Here is a 6,735-nt window from a genome sequence, read left to right on the forward strand (position 1 = left end):
ATCAGTCTGGAGGCCCCTGGGAACAGGATAGGCTGTGTGTACAACCACACTACCCTTTGCTGTGTGTGTGTGTGTGTGTGTGTGTGTGTGTGTGTGTGTGTGTGTGTGTGTGTGTGTGTGTGTGTGTGTGTGTGTGTGTGTGTGTGTGTGTGTGTGTGTGTGTGTGCGCTCATTCTCTAGATTTTGTTTTACAGTAAACAAATTCCTGATGAAACACTTTCTGAAGTGAAAATTAAAGCCAGAAAATTCTCACACCTCACTTTAACCAAGAACAGACAAATACACACACACACACTCATCTTCTACAGGATCGGTGGGTCCCCCGCGGGATGGTTGAGCTAATGTAGGCTAATGTGATTAGCATGAGGTTGTAAATAACCAGATGATTTCCCAGGACATAGACATATCTGATATTGTCTGAAAGCTTAAATTCTTGTTAATCTAACTGCACTGTCCAATTTACAGTAGCTATTACAGTGAAATAATACCATTATATTGTTTGAGGACAGTGCACAGTTATGAACTTGAACATTTATTAATAAACCAATTAGGCACATTTGGGCAGTCATAATACAACATTTTGAACAGAAATTAAATTGTTCATTGGAACAGTCTAAAACTTTGCACATACACTGCTGCCATCTAGTCTGACAAAATCAAAATTGCACCTGGGCTGGAATAATACATTATGGCTTTTTTCTTGCATTTCAAAGATTTGTGAAAAAAAATGCATGTTTTTTCCTTTGTATTATCTTTTACCATATTTAATGTGTTATAACTCTCTGACATTGATTTCACATTTCCACAAATGTCAAAGTTTTTCCTTTCAAATGGAATCAAGAATATGCATATCCTTGCTTCAGGTCCTGAGCTACAGGCAGTTAGATTTGGGTCATTTTAGGCAAAAATTGACATAAAGGGGCAGATCCGTAAGAGGACTCATAACACACACACACACACAGTCTCTCACACACACACATACTGATACAATACACACTAACTGTTATCATGAGCGTTAAATGCATGGTGTCATAATGTGGACAGGTCTCAAGCCAAGTCTATGGGTCTACTTAAGGCTGTTATGGTGACCATATTACCGCAAAATCGACGGTCACAAGTCATGATGGCAGTCAAATTCCATGTGACCATTAAGTAATGGTAATTAGGCTTTTCCAAGCTCTGGTGCTGCTGATGGTCATTAGTAGACTACCAATCGTGCTAACTGCCTCGTACTCCGCACTCTATTGTCCCTCTAATCACTCTGACATCAATGCAAATGCAATCAAAAATCTAATCAAACACTTAATGAGAGCCCATGAGCTCATTTTGTGCAACATCTCTGTAGGCTTTGCAATTGCGTGAGAAAACAGAGTGATGGCCTCTTAAAAAGAGGAGGATCCCATCAGCTTTCTATAGGCTAGGCTTGCTATATTTATTTCTCAACCTTCCTAATATTAAGCACATTGCTTCTCCTTAAAACAGGACTATAGCCTACCTGGCTGGCATGAAAATGAACCCTGAGAAAAGCATCCTCCATTCGCTATTTAAGTGCATAGATGACATGCATTTTTCCCACTGCCCATGTTTCGAGGCAGGTGCATGATAATGGTCCATTCTAAATCACAACAAATGTCACACAGACATTATTTAGTATATGTAAAGACAAGATTAAATCAAGAATAGTATGATGGGTGACAATGTTAGCCTATCACTTGTCAATTATACATCATCACTTGTGAATGATGCCCAGCTTAAGGCAAACAGTGCATGCTTTTTTTGCGACTTTTTCAAATCATAGTCTCACACCTCATTAATCCTAGCCCATAGGCTTATATGTTTTAATAAGGTTTGTATCACAACTAAAGTGGACAAATAACTTCTTAAAATGATGCACATTAATCTGCTTTACAATGGGTGTAGAGCCTAACTGGCATATATATCACTTTTGAGGATGGTGTTTTCCTGCTAATGGAACACTCACGCTTATAGTCTAATGCTGTGTGCGCATTGCTGCACTTATAATGTGACGAAATTGCCTAATAGTTTATCAACATTTTAAACTAAACGTTCTCACCTGTTGCTTCAGGCTCATTGCTTCAAACAGTTTGTTTTATGCTAGTGATTATATTAATTCTACTATGGGGGGGTAGTAGATTGACATAGGCTAGTGTTTTTGCTGTTCGTTAGGCCTACTCCTCTTGTTGGCTGACGAAAAGTAAATGTGTACAGTTCTTCCAATATCTTCAATACGAGCCTCGGAATTGGAAAGGACACGCACAGTTGCATCCCACTTGTAGCCTGTGAGAAAGACTGATGAAGTGTGTACAGCCTGTGCAAAAAAACAAAGCAGAGCTCATGCCTTTCATGCGACTTCAAATCATCATTAGTCGCATCATGCAGCCTTAGAATGCATAAAACATCTAAACACATATCCCAGCATTTGTATCACAACTAAAGTGACATAAATAACTCTAGATCAAGCATATAGGAAGACCTGTTTCTTTGTTAACCGCTCACAGAATGGCCACGTGTTCACTCCCTCAAATCATTTGGAGAAAATACCCTTTCTATTTTATTCAGCTATGTTCAATTGTATTCGTCATACTATAAAATAATATAAAATAATACTATGGAATTTTAAGCAAATATTGTCTGCTAAATGAACTAGTGTAGCCCATGGTATAACCAGATCAGGGCCTAATATAAAGACAACGCAGAGTTTGCTATTCTGTTCTTCTGAAATAGACTACATTGTCTTCATATCATATTTCTTTAGACCTATCTAAAATAAATAAAGGATTTATTGTGTTGGTGTAGGCTAAATTATATTAATTTATTTAGAATTTTTTAAAAATAGGCTATGCGTGGAAGACAGGACATTCTAAATGTGTTTATGTTAATTTAACGCTCAATTACCGTGAGAACTGCAGTTATTTGCTTGACAATCACCTGCTGGCAAAAATGTATGACCACCACAGCCCTAGGTTTGCCCAATATAACTGATGTTTCCATGTGGGTTTAAAAGGCTAAAAGCCCAGGTAATCCACAGATAATGAACTTCCAACAGAACCCAGCTACACCTCAGTCTGATAAAGAGAGACTCAGTCGTTCACTGCTCTCACTCCTCATCTGATCACCTGACAGAGACGAGTCTGTATATAAATCACTCAGATCAATCCACTGTTGTGCACACACACACGCACGTACCTTTGCTTCACTGGTTTAAATCTTCATTAGGCCAAAGTAGATGCTCAATCCTTCTGGGTACTTCATCTTCATTGAGTTCTGTCCACCACATACCACAAGACAACCTGTGGTTTGAGTCAGTATCCAGACGCCTGTTGACTCAGTAGTCAGTCTGACAGAGTGAGAGAAAGAGTCAGACTGTCAACATCTAACAGATTTATAGATTATTCACCACTCTCACTGCATCTGCAGCAATGGTATAGATCAGTGGCGCCTGGTGGGAGGAGCTATAGGAGGACGGGCTCATTGTAATGGCTGGATTGGAATAAATGGAACAGAGTCAAATGCGGTTTCCATAAATTTGATACCGTTCCATTAATTCCATTCCAGCCATTACAATGAGCCCATCCTTCTATAGCCCCTCCCACCAGCCTCCTCTGGTATAAATAGATCACTTTCAATGCGTAATATGCAAAATAGCATCACTCCCTAAAACAAGACTATCAGAGGTGCTGTGATGTAACATTATTGGACACAGAATTGTAATCTCATAATGTATTATCTCTGTAGAGTATACATTGTTGATAACACTATGGTGCAAAGCTCTGTGGAGGACAGAAACCTTTGGCAGGTAAATAATAATGGAAACAGAATCACCTCCCCACTGCTGATTGTTAAATATTCAGGAGCGTTTGTTTTCCTTGTCACATCAGTGTCAGAGAATGAATTCTAGATGAGGCCCTGGAGAGAAGAGGTTGATGTGGCAGGCAGAGCAACGAGAGAGAGCTGAGACAATGGAAAGACGAGAGCACCAGGGTCTTCTACTACAAAGATTGGTCTCACTGGGGCTCTGCCCTCTGTTATTGTAAAGCCAGGGCCCTCTCCCCCTTCTGGAGAGACAGACAGATACAGAGAGAGGGGGTAACTAAGGGACAGACCGAGGTGGAGAGAAATAAGAGGAAGCAAGAAAGGGAGCGAGACTAAAGTGCAAGAAAAAGATAAATGGTGTCTAAGGGAGAGGCTAAACATGGCATTATTACCAAATGTATTTTGGTGCTTGAATGTCAAGCCAAGATTCTTCCAAGGAGGAGGAAGGGTGTAATAAAGCTCTCAAAGATACGTCACCGCTCTCCCTCTCATTCTCCCTCTCTGTTTCCTTTATTTCATCACCCTAAGTAGTTTTCCATCCCTGTTTCTCTTTTTCTTCCTGTCTTCTCCCTGGGGATAGAGAGGGAGCAGAATGACAGGGCCCTGGTTGCTTGTGATAATGATCTAGTTGTGAAGTCCTGTGGAGAGGGGACATTACACTGGGGCCAGCAGATGCACACAGCTCTAATCTCTCTGATGCTAGGAGGGAAGCCTCCTGTGGAATAGACTGGCCCTTGGGCCCCTGGGCCCCTGCTCTGCTCCACATACAGGGTCACACAGACAAGAGGTCTATGAATTATTTGGACAAGACCACCTGAGGGTTTGTGGTCTATCTAGGTGACTTTATAACTCAGCATGAGCGCTGTTAGCTCTGATAATGTCTATTCAGACAGCCAACCAACTCTTAAGGCTCACTGCACTATTGGCATTGCCAGCCAGCATGGCCCTCAAGGTATTTGCCATCGCAGGAACAATTTCCTGTCATTTATAACCAGGGTAACTATTAGCATATATTGAATTCAGCTGTGAACATTACCTTGCAGGTTGAGCTGTGTTGTTATTGAAGGATTATGTGTCGTATCAATGCCCTTTATAGGCCCAGTGTTTATTTCTCCACAGGGACCCAGGTCTGATCCTGCCTATTGAGACGGAGAAAAAGGGGGAGGAGGGCAGGGTGCCTTGTAAGAATTTGCAGATGAGTAGGTAAACTGCCACTGCCCTCGGTATTATTGGCCAATGTGAAATCATTGTAAAATCTATAATTAAGACGATCCTAACAAAGGGATATTAAAAACTGTAAAATCTTATGTTTCACCAAGACTTGGCTGAACAACGACACAGATAATATGGAGCTGGCTGGCTTCTCCGTGTTTCAGCAGGACAGAGCAGCTACGTCTGGTAAGACGAGGGGTGGGGTGTGTATCTATTTGTCAACAACTGCTGGTGCGCGGTCTAATATTAAAGAAGCCTTGAGGTATTGCTCGCCTGAGGTAGAATACCTCATGATAAGCTGTAGACCACACAATCTACCAAGAGAGTTCTCATCTATATTATTCGTAGCTGTCTATTTACCACCACAAACTGATGCTGACACTAAGACCGCTGTCAACCAACTCTATAAGACCATAAGCAAACAAGAAAATGCTCATCCAGAAGAGGCACTCCTAGTGGCCGGCAAACTTAAATCCGTTTTACCTCATTTCTATCAGCATGTCACATGTACAACCAAAGGAAAAACAACTCTAGACCACCTTTACTCCACACACAGTGAAACATACAAAGCTCTCCCTCGCCCTACATTTGGCAAAGCTGAACAGAATTCTTTCCTCCTGATTCCTGCTTACAAGCAAAAACTAAAGTAGTAAGTACCAGTGACTCGCTCAATACGAAAGTGGACAAATGACTTGGATGCTACGCTACAGGACTTTTCTGCTAGCACAGACTAGAATATGTTCCAGGATTCCTCCAATGGCATTGAGGAGTATACCACCTCAGTGTATATATATATTTTTTAAATGTTTTTTTTAAACCTTTATTTAACCAGGCAAGTCAGTTAAGAACATATTCTTATTTTCAATGACAGCCTGGGAACAGTGGGTTAACTGCCTGTTCAGGGGCAGAACGACAGATTTGTACCTTGTCAGCTCGGGGGTTTGAACTCACAACCTTGCGGTTACTAGTCCAACGCTCTAACCACTAGGCTACGCTGCCGATCCGTATCACCTCAGTATACCACCTTCATAAATAAGTGCATCGACGACATCGTCCCCACAGTGACTGTACGTACATTACCATACCAGAAGCCATACCAGAAGCCAAGGATTACAGACAACATCCGCACCGAGCTAGAGGCTATTGCTCCCAATTTCAAGGAGCGGGGTACTAATTCGGACGCTTATAAGAAATCCCGCTATGCCCTCAGACGAACCATCAAACAGGCAAAGCGTCAATACAGGATTAAGACTGAATTCTACTACACCGGCTCTGACACTCGTCGGATGTGGCAGGGCTTGAAAACTATTATGGACCACAAAGGGAAACCAAGCCTCGAGCTGCCCAGTGATGCTAGTCTACGAGACGAGCTAAATGCAAGCAAAACTGAAGAATGCATGAGACCACCAGTTGTTTCGGACGACTGTGTGTTCACACTCCCCGTAGCCGATGTGAGCAAGACCTTTAAACAAGTCAATATTCACAAAGCCACGGGGCCATACGGATTACCAGGACGTGTACTCAAAGCATGCACAGACCAGTTGGCAAGTTTCTTCACTGACATTTTCAATCTGGCCGAGTCTGTAATACCTATATGTTTCCAACATACAACCATAGTCCTTGTGCCCAAGAAAACGAAGGTAACCTGCCTAAATTATTACCACCCGTAGCACTCATGTCGGTAGCCAG

General features: G+C 41.8%; 1 long non-coding RNA gene across 1 annotated transcript; it reads right to left on the reverse strand.

The window, feature by feature from the left end:
- Window positions 1–570: 570 nt before the first annotated feature.
- Window positions 571–4,975, reverse strand: LOC118400765 (uncharacterized). Its single transcript, XR_004829099.2, has 3 exons — window positions 4,871–4,975; window positions 3,208–3,358; window positions 571–2,329 (listed from the first exon to the last, which is right to left on the reverse strand). It is a non-coding gene; the product is annotated as an uncharacterized LOC118400765 (long non-coding RNA).
- Window positions 4,976–6,735: the final 1,760 nt, after the last annotated feature.

Source organism: Oncorhynchus keta, chromosome 22 (assembly GCF_023373465.1).
Source record: "Oncorhynchus keta strain PuntledgeMale-10-30-2019 chromosome 22, Oket_V2, whole genome shotgun sequence".
NCBI lineage: Eukaryota > Metazoa > Chordata > Actinopteri > Salmoniformes > Salmonidae > Oncorhynchus > Oncorhynchus keta.